At 34.6% G+C, this 13,885-nt stretch overlaps 1 pseudogene; it reads left to right on the top strand.

Annotated features, from left to right (window-relative positions):
• Positions 1-12,222: 12,222 nt before the first annotated feature.
• On the top strand, positions 12,223-13,591 carry LOC149563057 (uncharacterized; annotated as a pseudogene).
• Positions 13,592-13,885: the final 294 nt, after the last annotated feature.

Raw genomic sequence — 13,885 nt, forward strand, 5'->3', positions numbered from 1 at the left:
GAGTTTGAATTATGCTTGTATTGAACCTGCAAGATGGATCATTTGAAACATTAAACCATTCTAAACTAGTCTGAACTACTTCAAACTTCAGTTTGAAGTGGTTCAAAGGGGGTTTAACATCTAAAACTAAATTTTGAAACTATGAAACTTCTTGTGAAGTCCTCTAAACTTGGATTAAATGATCCTTATACTTTTTCTCTGAATCATTGAACTTTACAACCTTAAGCCTTATCTGAGTCTGCATGTTGAACCAACAAACCAACTTGGACCTCTGAACCATCAAACTACTTTGAACTTCAGTTCAAAGTGGTTCAACAACTCTAAACTTAAAGCTTTGAAATTGTGACCATATCAGGTACTAACACATTCTAGAGTCAATCTTTTTAAGGTTTTCCCTGAGCTTTTCAGTGAGGTTTTCAACCTTAACCCTAACCATGCTGTGCATAAAATCATTGATATGGATGATTTACAAGCCAGATATGATGCACAACAAATTTACCTAAGAACAGTGCCACTATAGGAGCATGCTGCCAAGGTTGATAATTTTCTTGTGATTACAGCCAGTACCCCAGAGCCATTGTTGAGAAGACATTTCAACTTGAGAGCTCAAGCACATTATTTTTCTCTTTGCAAGATTTTTGGGATAGATTAAGGTGATCAAATTCCAGGTTCTATTGTCCTTATAATGGCTCAAACCCTTCAATTTGGAATGAGTACCATTCTGGATTTTGCCACTTTTCTATCAAAAGAGATTCACAATGGTTTGGTTGGAATAGCAAGGGGAAAAGTAAGCAAACCATTATATTGGTATTCATTGCTGATGCATGTATGCTTATACAAGGGATACACTTTCTTCTCCAATGGTATGGAGTTGGAAACAACCAAGGATGGAGAAAGGAATCCAGTGCAGCTATGGAGTGTGGATATGACTTCAGAAGCCACAGATGCTAGTTATGTAGGGTTTGACAGATTTTTCGCATCAAGACTGAGATTTCTTTTGAGAGGGGACAACCCCAAAATTCCATAAGCATTGTTGGAATTGTTTAGACCTAGAGATCATCCACAAGGACTGTTGGTTAGTCATAATTGGGGGGATATAATCCCTTATAATGTTTCAACTATGATAAGGGTATATGGTTTTGTAGGAAAGCCACATGTGTTGCCTTTTCATGTGCCTTTGAAGATTTGGATTGCTGAGCTCTTATGGAAGATAGGCACTATAGATGAGAGGGAATTGATTAAGAAGGGAACTTTCTTTCCAATTGTTATTGTAGTGCATGATTTTGTCTTTGTCAGAAAAGGGTTGAAGCACTTGAATTTGTTTTTGGATAGATATAACATGGCAGAGTCTCATGCCAAATTCATTGACCCTGAAAGATTCTATGACCTTTTAAAAGAAAGGGTAAGAGCTTCCCATATGGTACATCCAGTTTACTATCCATAAGATATAATCAAAAATATCTTCACATTCCAGGAACAAGAATTGAGAAAAGAGAAATGGATAGTTTTCAGTAAGACCTTGGAATTTATTAATGCTTTTGACCCCTAGTATGACCCATTGTAAGATAAGAAATACTAGGGAGCTAAAATACAAGCATTAATGAATAATTTTTCCATAATAATTCAAACCATGAATGAAAAGAAAGCTATGTATGTTAGGACACATCTAGACAAGTCTGCACAAGTACAAAGAATAATAAGGAGTAGAAATGTGGCAGCTCCTGGCCAATATACATTGTAGAAGAGGGCAGGTTATGTCATGATTCAAAATGTGCAACAAGCACCCTCTCATTAGAAGCCAAGGTCAAGAAGCCCATATGCAGCCCGCTATCCAAAAAGGCAAAAATTAGAGCATGGGTCTTCTTCTTCTCAAAAGGAACAATACTCCCCAAGCCAATCCCCAATCTACATAGATGATGAAGCATCTCTTAGGGAACAACTTAGACAAATGGGTGGAGAAGGGGATGTGATTATCACTTCTACAGACCTGGATGTTGGAGAGCCACAAGAACCTCCTACACCTTCCTTGGACATAACCATTGCTGATTACCAAGGTAAGGAAATTGACCCAATAGTTGCACAGGCTTCTAGAAGATTTATTAATGATGAAAATTTTGTAAGATCTAGGGATTTTGCTCAGTTTTTGTGGAGATTAAATATGGGAAATTTTGAGAAATCCTGTGAGAAAATCAATGCTGAGCAACTAGATAAACCTGACTTAGTTATTAAGGGAGAGGTGAAGTCAAATTTTTTAAATGATTTTTCCTAGCTTACTCTTGAAGCTGGGAGGCAAATAGTTAGACAGTCAGGAGTCCTCCCTCTACCAGAATGGTATATAGAAAATGCTATTGTTTTTGATTCCGTAAGGAAGTAGAAAGATGTTCAACTAACAACTACTGAAGAAATATTACAAGCTCATAGAGGAGTCAAATTTAGTGATGACCATCAAGCCCTTGTTATATGGTCCATGGAAATGAGGGAAAATACCAAGATGCATGAGTTTCCCACTACAGAGCATACTGGTACATTGATAGTGTATAGGGCTGGTGAAGTAAGTAGTAAGCAAATAATGGGAATGGCCTCAGAAGTACTAAAATTTGGTGGTGTTGTATCTGGCCAGGAAGAAGATAGATTTACCCAACTCAATGCTAGGTTTGAAGAAGTTTTAAAAGCATATGAGGAAAGCGGTATACAGATACAGTCACTGGAAAACAAAGTGTCTCAAATGGAGAAGATACTTGGGAAGAGAATGGTGGGAGAATCCAATGTACCTAGAATTGCATACCCTCCATAGTCATTTGTTAGAGCAACCCCTATTGTTGAAATACTAGACACCCCTGAAAGGCCCCAATTATATACTGCAAAGGACTTTGAAGAAGAAAAAACCAAATTACATGAGTTGCAGGTAGAATTAAAAAATCAATATGAAGGAAAATTAAAGCAGGGTGTGATGTATTTAACAGATAAAATACAATGGTCAACCTTCTTTGATCAGTTGACAAGAATTGCAACCCTCATGGATGAGTTGAACAGAGATAAGGATAAATTGACTCCCCTTGCACAGAAGTGGAGGGAGAGGAATAATGATATCACAATTATGTGTATATCTGCCATCCAAATGCCTTATCACCAAGTAGAGAAAATTTTTGATTTGTTAAATAAACTAGAAGATTTTGATGATAAAAGGTATTCTTTGCAGAAAAGATTAACACATTGTTTTTCCTAGTATATTGCTGAAAAATTCATTTTATTTCCTTGTGCTTTAGAATCTGTTGATACAATAAAGGAAAAGGAAAAGTGGAAAAAAGAGTTGGATGAAATATTTTATGAAAGGATCAAGAACATCATGAGTGAAACTGGCCACTGGTTCATGACAAGGACAAATGAAGAGTTGGTAAAGATGCAGTTATTTTATAATGCCAAGAGAAAAGAGTTTGATGATTTAGAGGAATTTGCAAATTCTTTAGTGATTATACAAAGAGAGGCTCTAAATTTTGACTGGCCAGATGATGCTGCTTATAATAAATGGAAAAATTAGTTTATAGAACAAATGTCAGAAGATGATGAGGAGGAAGATGCAAAAGTAAAAGTTACCCTCATAGTTAGTAATGAAGACATGGAAAATCCCCAGATTAAAGTAAGTTTGTAGGTAGGTGAAGATGATATGTCACTTTTTAACCTCATGGCCACTTACTTTGAGGATGAAGAATAAATGAAGAATCAGATCATATTTTCTTGTCTCAACAATTGAGAAGCATAACAGAAAGGGACCCACCAAGGAATGTTCGATGTTAGCTTTTCTGTTATTTTCTTTTGTCTTTTATGATAGATATATGTCAGTATCTTTTAGAAGACACCTGTCACTTTCTTTTAGCCTGAAACTTGTTGCATCTCACACTATTTAAGTGAGATTCCAAGGCTAAAGAATGGTCCGAATTCTAATTTTCTAAGTGGTATGCTTAGTCTGTCTTTGGTTCAAATTTTTGAAAGCAAGTTTATGATGTATTTTCTCTGTCGATTCTTTGAGAATACATGAATATAGAATGAGCTGTGTTTCTTTCTGAAGGTCATTCTGAGTCTATTGAAAATGATATACATTTTTCAAAGAAAATACAAATTGTGAACTATCCCCATATCAATTCTTTTTGAATCTTGTCTCCTTCTAATTAGTTGGTTATCTTGATATTGTATAAGTAAAGGCTTGTGCGATTGAATGCAATCTAGTTAGGTTGTATATCTATTTATCACTACTATTAATTAAATGGATTAAATAAAAGCTTTGATGAATGTGATAAGGTTTCTTTAGTAATGGAAAGGGTTTTGAATGATAAATTCTAATAAGAATTGCTGATAGAATTTGTTGTAAGGCAATAAGTTAGATCTAAGAATTTTCTACAGACTCTGAACTCCAATGGATTAGGCACTGATCAAATTGATTCAGCTGAAGGAGAAGTATGTCACAAATGGTTGTCAAAAATGCAGAATTAAATCAATTTTACTTTTGTTTCTTGTAGATCTTCAAAGCAGGCTAGTACTTGTTTGCATGGAATGTTTTAGCTTCAGTTAGCCACTATTGTTAAGAACATCTGCAGATCTATAGAAGAAATTTTGGCCATATCTATTGTATGGGATGTGTTTATCAAGTTATTTAGAATTATGTATGTGTTTGAGGATTTTGAGATGAGAATCAGAATGAAACTAAAAATAATCCTCATACAGTTTTCCTAGTCTTGAATCATCCTTGGGTATACCCACCCTAGTTTTGCAGAGCCAAAAGAGTAGAAAACCACCTTTGGTTTTGTTGAAGTTGGGTCCAAATGCTTTACACATGCAATTGTTAACAAGAATTGGTTGACCTTTATATTGTATGAGTAATCTCAACTTGGTATTAAGCATTTTGTTGCTTAGTAGTTTAAGTTCATTTTTAAAACACCAACAAAATGGTGATTCTATTGGGGAGTTGTCCAACACATCTGTGAAGAGTATTGTAGTTTCTTTGGTCCTGTTGAGTACACGTGTGTCATGTTATCCAAGTTTTGCCTATGGTTATAAGGGAATCTTTTAGTGACAAACCTTGAGAATTTAAAGAAGATAAAGCCCAAGTACCATAGCTACACACTAACGTATCCAACTTATCCAGGTGTCTTATCTAACAAGCAAGAGTTGCAGTCTTACAACATCAGTGATTGATCTATCTGTGCCAGATATTTTTGCTCCTACTTGTGTGTTTTTTTCTTTGAGTTAGCATTAAGTGTCATTGTATATTTTCCCAAGAATAGGGCGGCGACTCAATCAAGGTTTTGAAGCTAGTGCTTATTTTAACAAAAGGTGAAAATGGCTAAGAAGAGAAAGAACACAAGAGCTTACATGACAACCAATCCTGATGTATCAATGTATACTAATCTACCCCAAGGTGGTAGGAAGAACCAAAATAAGAAAAAGATAGATCCAAATCCCACCTAGAAACCCAGAGGCAATGCATCCATCAATTCTCAGTATCAACCAGTATTAGGAAGAGAATCTTCTTCACTTAGTTCTGAATCCAAAACTACAAGACTCTTAGGAGGCATTTTTAGTACCCCATTACCAGATGAGAGAGTATTTCAAGACAAAGATGTGTCCACAATAGAAATTTCTTCATCAAGGTCACATCCTATAGTAGATTTTAACTATAGACTAGGATTTAGGAGTTCATTTGATAATCCTTTTAATCCTAGGGCAGCCCCATATGTGGAGCCCAACCTTATAGATCTGGACGATCCTGCTAATTCAGAAGCTACTTCTACAGATCCTAAAGAAGTGCACTCTAAGATAGGATTTTTGAAGAAATGGATTGCTGAGGAAGAAGCTAAATGCATTCGTCTTGAAAAAGAGAAGGAGAAAGCCACCTTGGATGCCATAATAGAAAGGGATGCTTTGCTAAGAAGGATGAATTCTTTGAAGAAGAAAAATAAAAAGTTAGAAGAAAATACTACAACTCTCCATATTGATGTATTTGGAGATGTAGACAAACTGAGAGCTAAAGTTTAGGAACAAGAAAAATGCCTAAATCAAAGGCAAGAACCAATCATTGCTCAAGTCCAAGCCTATAAGCCTATACAAGCGGACCCTGTAGAGCCCACCATAGAAGCTCTAGATAAAGGGAAAGGCAAAGCTGTAGGAATCCAAATAAATGAACCTCAAGCTCTACCAAGCAAACCCATACAACCCTCCATGTCAAAATTAGATTTAGATCTGGAGAAGGCTAGAAAAGGGAAGGAAGATGTTGCAAAAGAGCTTGAGAAGATTGAAAATGAAGCCCAAGCTATAAAAACTAGGAGAAAAATCCAATTCATAAAATCTAATTCTGCATTGGCTTCATGGCCCAATTTGTCTATCCCACTTGCAATTCCTGCACCAGCTAGTGGTCCAATAATCTCAACTTAGGGAGTACCCCAATCTGCTCCTGCTTCATCTTCCACTATTGGCACCCAAGTCCCATTTGTCCCACCTCAACAATCCCAAGCTGCACCTCTAAGTCAAGCTAATATAGCTAGTACCTCAAATGTTCCTGGTTTCTAGAAGAAACCTGTCTACCTAGAAAAGTATAGACAAATATCATTTTCTGGTATTCTTGGTGCTCCACATCCCATATCGTTTGATTTAAGAGACAAAGTGGTTAAGTTCTCTGGGAATAATGTTGTTACTGGTGAAGAACATTTGAGAATTTTCATTGATATGTTGAATGATTATGAAGTTGAACATGAAGATATGGTAATGAAATTGTTTGTGCATTCACTAATTGAGGATGCAAGAGATTGGTTTAGGAGGTTGCCTGATGACAGTATTACCTCGTGGAATTTCTTGGAGAAATTATTCAAGGAGCAATATGGAGACAACACTAATGCAGGGTTCATGTTAAATGAATTCAGCAACATCAAGAGGAATCCAAATGAGTCCACATTTGATTTCAATGTAAGATTCCAGAAAGGTATGTACAGACTATTTCAAGTTATGAGGTTGAATGAAGATGTCTATCTCACAACATATTTCAGTTTTTTTGATAGCAAAATGGCTTATCAATTGAGGGATAAGGATCCCAAGACTTTAAGGGATGCCTCTAAAATTGCAGTAAATATAGAGAATAATAGGAATGCATCTGGAAAACTGGGTAGGAGGGATGATCCAAAGCTTTTCAATCTTAAGAACAATAATAAAAGGGAGGCTGATAAAACCCCTATAGGAAATAAGCCAAAAGAACCCACTATAGGCTAGGTTTTGGAATTGCTTAAGAAGATGAATCCCACTAATTTTAATAAGCCAAATACTACTGAGAGAACTCTTGTGAATAACAACAGTTTCAATAGGCAGCCTAGAATGCAAAATTACCCTTACACCACTCAGTGGAAAGATGGTAAGCCAGTTCCCAACCAGACCCAAAATGTGAAGGATAAGGGTACTCCAGATCCCCTGCAAAGGAACACTATGAATATGAATAATGATGTACCATGATGCATTATATGTCAGTCACCTCATTCTGCTAATTATTGTGTTGTTGCTCAGTCATTTTCCCAAGGTCAAGGTGTGCAACCTGAAGAAGAAAGTGAAGAGAAAAGCCATGATGATATAAGTTGCAATATGGTAAGCATGTTTGATGATTTGATAGATTCTGATTCAGAAGAGCCTAAAAATGACATTACCAGTCAGAGAATTGTTCATCATTTACATCATCAGCAAGTTCTTTTAGATGATGAAGGGTATGATACAAATAATGTATGCATTACGTCCTTTGATGTAGGTCTCACAAGCTTAAGAATGCCCTCCAAAGAGGAAATTGACAGAATTACAAAAGAAATGATTTCACAAGTCCATAGTAACTACAATTTGAGATGTCTATGTTTGGAGAGATCAAATTTTTTGTGGGTTTGCAAGTATATCAGATGAAATATGGTATATACATCACTCAGTCAAAGTATGTCAAGGAAATATTGAAAACCTTTGGATTGGAGGATTCCAAACTAGTAAGTACACCTATGGTGATAGGACACAAGTTGTCAAAGAATGATGATTCAACTAAGGTAAATCAAACATTGTAAAATTCTATGATTGGAAAATTACAATATATAGTACATAGCAGACCTGATATTGCATTATTTATAGGGATAGTTGCAAGATTATTTGCTAATCCCAGGGAGAATCATTTAATGGTTGTGAAGAGAATAATCAGATATCTGAAAGGAACAAAAGTGTTTGGTCTATATTACAAGAAGAATAAAAAAATGGAATTGAAAGCCTACACTGATGTTGATTGGGCTGGAAACATTGATGACAAAAAGAGCACCAGTGGAGGATCATTTTTGTTAGGAAAGAGACTAGTTACATGGACTAGCAAGAAACAAAATTGTTCTTCACAATCTATTCCTAAAGTTGAATATGTTGTTGCTACTATATATTGCACAAACATTGTATGGATCAAACAACTACTCAAAGGTATGAAGGAAGAAATCACAGAACCAGTGATACTTTATTATGATAATATTAGTGCTATCAATATATCAAAGAATCTAGTGATGCACACAAAGAAAAAACACATTTCAATCAAGTATCATTGCTTGAGAGAGTTAGTTCAAGATAAAGAGGTGAAGATGGAATATGTTAACACAAAGGAGAAAATTGATGATATCTTCACAAAACCATTACCTAAGGATGCTCATGAGTATCTAAGAGGTAAACTAGGGGTGATACCCCTATCAAAGGCTATCTAAAGAACAAGAGGAGTTCCCTACATTAAACAAGTTGATGTTCATATGTTACACATTGATGAAGAGAATCTTACTTTAGGAGCTACCTAAAGTAGTCAAAGAGCTGAAACTTCAAATTGGTCACAAGCAAGGTGACAAAGGGAGAAGTTGAAGAAATTGAAAGTTTATATCTTTCATGTTAAAGATGACAAGTCATTGGCATTGTTGTCAAAGAGGGAGATATTCTTCTAATCAAGCTAGTATAAATGTTGAGGGAGAGTAGATTGTTGTCAAAAAGGGAGATATAAGGGAGACACATCAAGAGAGCAAAGAAATATTTACCTAGTCAAAGGGAGACATAGTAAGAAGATTGTTATAAAAAAGAATTGTGTAACCTAATTAGAAGATGGAAATTGTTGATAGAGGGAGAGATTTCAATACACATTTTCTTTTTGATATTGTCATACTATTTTAACCTAGTCAATTTGGTTGAATAAAGGTTTTTACCATTTGGTTGATTTGGTTGATTAGTTTGGTTTTCCATCAATGCCAAAGAGAGGGATTGTTGAAAATAGATTGAAAAGATCATTGTTAAGGGAGATTGTTGAACTAGAATGAAAGAGGTAGATTGTTGAAGAAGACTATGTGTTTCAATCATTGTTTTTTCACTGATGTTAAACCTACTATTTGCTGGTAAGACAACTACTTATAAGATTTAAGTACTATCACTTATTTGATTGATGAAGAGGATTTGATCAAAAGATGTAACAATAGCACCTAGAGGAAAGGGTGAGTTATGATTATGTAATGAAGTACAAGAATCAGTTAAGACAATGATGACATGATGTATTGATAATCTACTTAAGGTTACAAAGGCCGGTTACCATAAGAAATATTAGAAGAACAATTTACAAAAAAAATTTCTACCAAGCTTGACCAAGTGGATAGTAGGTGCCAAGAAAAGTCAGCACAAGCCAAGCAGAAAATTAGTTGGAGCTAAGTAAAAGTTCATTCTAGTGTATGCCAAGTAGAATAGTGGATGCTGAGTAAAGTTTAGTTGATGCTGAGCACCAGTAAACTTTAGTTCGTGTCAAGTAATTTTATAAAGGATGTCAAGCAATGTAGTATGTGTTGAGCATCATAAGGTTGATAATGCTAAGCTATTGCATTATTTAAAAGATTGTGGATTTGATGAATTTGAGCCAAAAAGTTTATTTTCTTGGATTATGTGAACTAGGTGGAAGATAAGGTTGATGAGCTGGTGGCACAGAATTCAAGGTAAACTATTTTTAGGAAAATTTAAAGTAGATTCTAAGAGAAGGTTCTAGAAGAGATATGAGATATGGGGTAGATACATTGTATCCTACCTAATTCATATGAACTCTAAATTGGATGATGGAGAATGAGTGGCAAAAGATCTTAATTTCCTATTTATAGGAATGGTTGGTCATAAAGCAAGGTTATCATGTGTGAGAACCTAAGGGAGAGAAGGATTCAAGGGTTTTTCTTTATCAAGTGACCTAAGAGAAGAGTCTACAATGGTATGTTAAGAAAGAAGGCTTAAGGAGATGAATGCTTGAAGGGTGAACAAGCTATCAGAGCTACAAAGTATGAAGGCCAAGCAGAATTGAGGACTAAACAAAGATCTATAATCTACAAATGAAGGTGTAAATTGTATCAGATCAAAGCCTTACTGTTACTTTCTAACAATTATATTAGTCTAAGGTAAATCCTTTGGATTAAGGTTGACCTAACAGTCATTTGTAAATCCTTTAACTAGGTGACATTCTAAGTGAATGGTCTAAAGTCCTCTAACAAGGCTCACTTCTAACAGAATGATTGAAATCATTTAATAGGGTCACATTTAATAGTGTGTATTGTAACCTTTAATAGGGTTGGCGTTTCACAGGGCATCACATTAGAAGAGTGAAAAAAGCAAAATGTTACTGGTGGTTTTTCCCAAATTGGGTTTCCACATAAATCATTGTGTCAAGTGTGTTGATGAATTTGTTATGTTTCATGCTTTACATTTCTGCAAGTTGATTTGACAGTAGCCTACAATTTTTTAGTGATTGAATAATCTTATGGATGCATGCATGAGTATAATTGTTTTATGGGTTCACTAAGCTATGAGAAGTTTTATTTATACATCTAGACCTTGGATAACTAATTCACCCCCCTACTCAGTTATTCTAAAATTATTCCAACAAAAAATTCATATCAATAAGTTAGTAACCACATCCAACATCTCAAATCATACATAGAAACTTTTTGCATCAAACTTTTATCTTATTGTTCCTTACTTATACTAAATAGCAGAGTATTTGCTTAGCTTATACCAAGTTGCAACATTAAACAAATAACATGAAAATAAAATTTTAAACACATAAGCATTCGCACATTTGACACAAATATTTTAATGTGGAAACCTTGTAAAGGGAAAAACCACCTAGGAACCAACAACACAAATATTTCACTCTTTTGAAGAGAGTTATATGTTAGGATCCAACCATGTTAAAGGTTACACACACATTTTAGTGTGACCTGGTTAGAGTATTTTAACCAAAGATAATATGGAACTTATCATTCATTAACATTTCTAAAGAGTAGCCTGCTCTAAAGGACTTACAAACATCACTTATCGATGCTACCATATAGAATTTTAAAGATGTGTTAGGTCCACTCAATTAAGATATTTTATTTGCTACAATGGTAAGAAAGTAACAATCAAGTGGGTTGTTATGTTTAGCACTACCTTTCTTGTTCACATCTTTGTTTTTCTCTATCTCTCCCTTTTGATCTCTCTCTAGCTAATTTCAACTCTTTCTCTTTCACTTAGCACTTCATTTACTTAATCCTTCTGCTTATGTTCTTCTTGGTTCACCTTGTTTGTCAATTTCAAAAATAATCAACAATGATTAGAGAATAATCAGCAAACAAAAACAATCATTTTCATCTCCTTAAATAGTTAACTTATGCCTTCAAGAATCTTCTATATTTTTCTTCTTAATCACAACCATAGATCTCATATTCATTGCATGTAGTCACTTGAAAATAGACTTCCTTGAACTTTCTGCTCATCTCCATTCTATTAAATCTCCTTCATTAGATCTTCATTACATTTCTTCAGCCATACACTTATAACTAACTTTGACTTTATCCTTTGAGCTTCTTGAACATTCTTAATTTTCATTAAATGTTAGCCTCAGATAAATATTTTCTTTACTTTTTCTTCATGTTCAATCTTAGTGAACATAACTGTTACTTAATTTTTGCACGTGTAAAAATTTAAGTATACATGCAGTGAAAATACAAAAAGTGCTTTTCATTTCATTCAAATAATAGAAATGTCTTTGTATTTATTTACTTTCAAATATACATTGATATTTTCAAATAATGAAATGAAATGATATGCTGAAAAGAAATGATCTCACACAAGCCATGAGTATTGTTACTGTATTAAATTTCTTTCATAAGGAAATACATGAACAGATACATATGAATGAAAGAAATAAAGAGTAGAGATAACCAGTCATTGCCTATTGCTTTGACTAGTTATGCACTCTTTCCCCGACGCAACAGAATCTAGCTCCAAGCTTCACATGATCTCTAGTTTGCAAAAAAAATGAAAGCAAATGATGTTAGATCTCGAAGGATCTAAGCAATGACTACCTATCTCTACAACTACATACTCTATCTGTTGATGCATCTCATTATGAAAGACAAGAAAGCTGAAAGAAATAAAAGTTATTTATGGGTGTCACGAGCCTGTGCTCAAACCTCATAAATAATATGCCACAAGGTACACAAGATTACAAAAAAAGAATTAATGATTGATAGCATTGAAATGTATAACTTACTACAGAAAAGCGTGGACATGATTGTTTCCTTTGATGAAGACAATAATTGATTGGAAATTATAGCAAAGATTTAAGGAAAATGAAGTAAAACCTGTTTGTACATCACAAAGATTTAAAATTACATTTTCAGAGAAATAAGTATGTAACATCAGTGAAATCAGTTTCAAATAATACAAAATGTAACTAGAATCTATAGATGCAGTAGATACAGCCTATCAAAAAATACCCATAGTGGAGGAGGAAGTGTAACATGGTGGTCAAGGACTGTATCAACCAGATCTTTGCCTTGAGAAAAATGGGTCAGCTCTATGGAGTTATGAATGATAGAGACAAATAAACATATATTTCTTTGGAGGAAATGAAGGCTGTTGTAGACTACATCAAGAGATAAGGAAGGGTATTGGATACTTTAGATGCAGTATTGGATGTGAGTGGTGTTTATAATCTAGAGAAGGACCACTCTAATCACCATCAGAAAGGGGTTTGATCATGATTTTGGACATGGTTTTAAAACAAAATTGAGTTCAGCAGGCCTTGTTTACAAGCACTATGGAAGGGAGATAATAGCTAAAGAACTTGGGTAAGCCCAGATCATTTGAATGTTGAGAGTGTTTATCTTACTTTATACAAAGGTTTTATGGAGGAAATTAATGCTGTTGACAATGGCATCAATCAATATGTTACTAAAAGCCAGCTAGGTATATCAGTAATACATATTTGTCGACAAAGGTTTCACGTATCAACCCTGATTAGATGGAGGAAAATACAGCTAAGAAAGAGGACCACCTTTTTCATTATGCTATGATGGTTGCTGGTAAAGACTTTGTATAGATGTTGCACCGTTATGCCAAATCTTGGTTACCTGGATGCTCAATAGTTGCAAACTACATGAAGTTGCGGAATGACATTGATCCAAGTGGAGAGATAATGTTACTAAAGAGATATTGCCCATGGAAATAACATTATTTTCAGCTTGATCCGAAATTGAATGAAAATTTAAAATGTCATTGAGTTAAGCCATTACACAACAACAAAACGTTTCTAGCAAATATAAACAAAAAATTGCAGATTTGAACCTCTACTTATAGGCGGCAATGAACAGGAAACATTAGTAATGGGTTTTAATAGTGCCTCATATTTTTTAAACAAGTGAAGACAACATAGATTTGCAAAATGTTTTAGTAGCTTCTCGCGCAGCAACTGGTCTCGCAAAGATGATGGCAAGGAAACTATTTACTCTGGAGCATACAACTAGTGACTTGAATCTACCACTAGACACTCAGATTAACTAGGCAAAGGAAAACT

Source organism: Cupressus sempervirens, chromosome 4 (genome assembly GCF_028749045.1).
Source record: "Cupressus sempervirens isolate cs-2001-9-10 chromosome 4, ASM2874904v1, whole genome shotgun sequence".
NCBI classification, from domain to species: domain Eukaryota; kingdom Viridiplantae; phylum Streptophyta; class Pinopsida; order Cupressales; family Cupressaceae; genus Cupressus; species Cupressus sempervirens.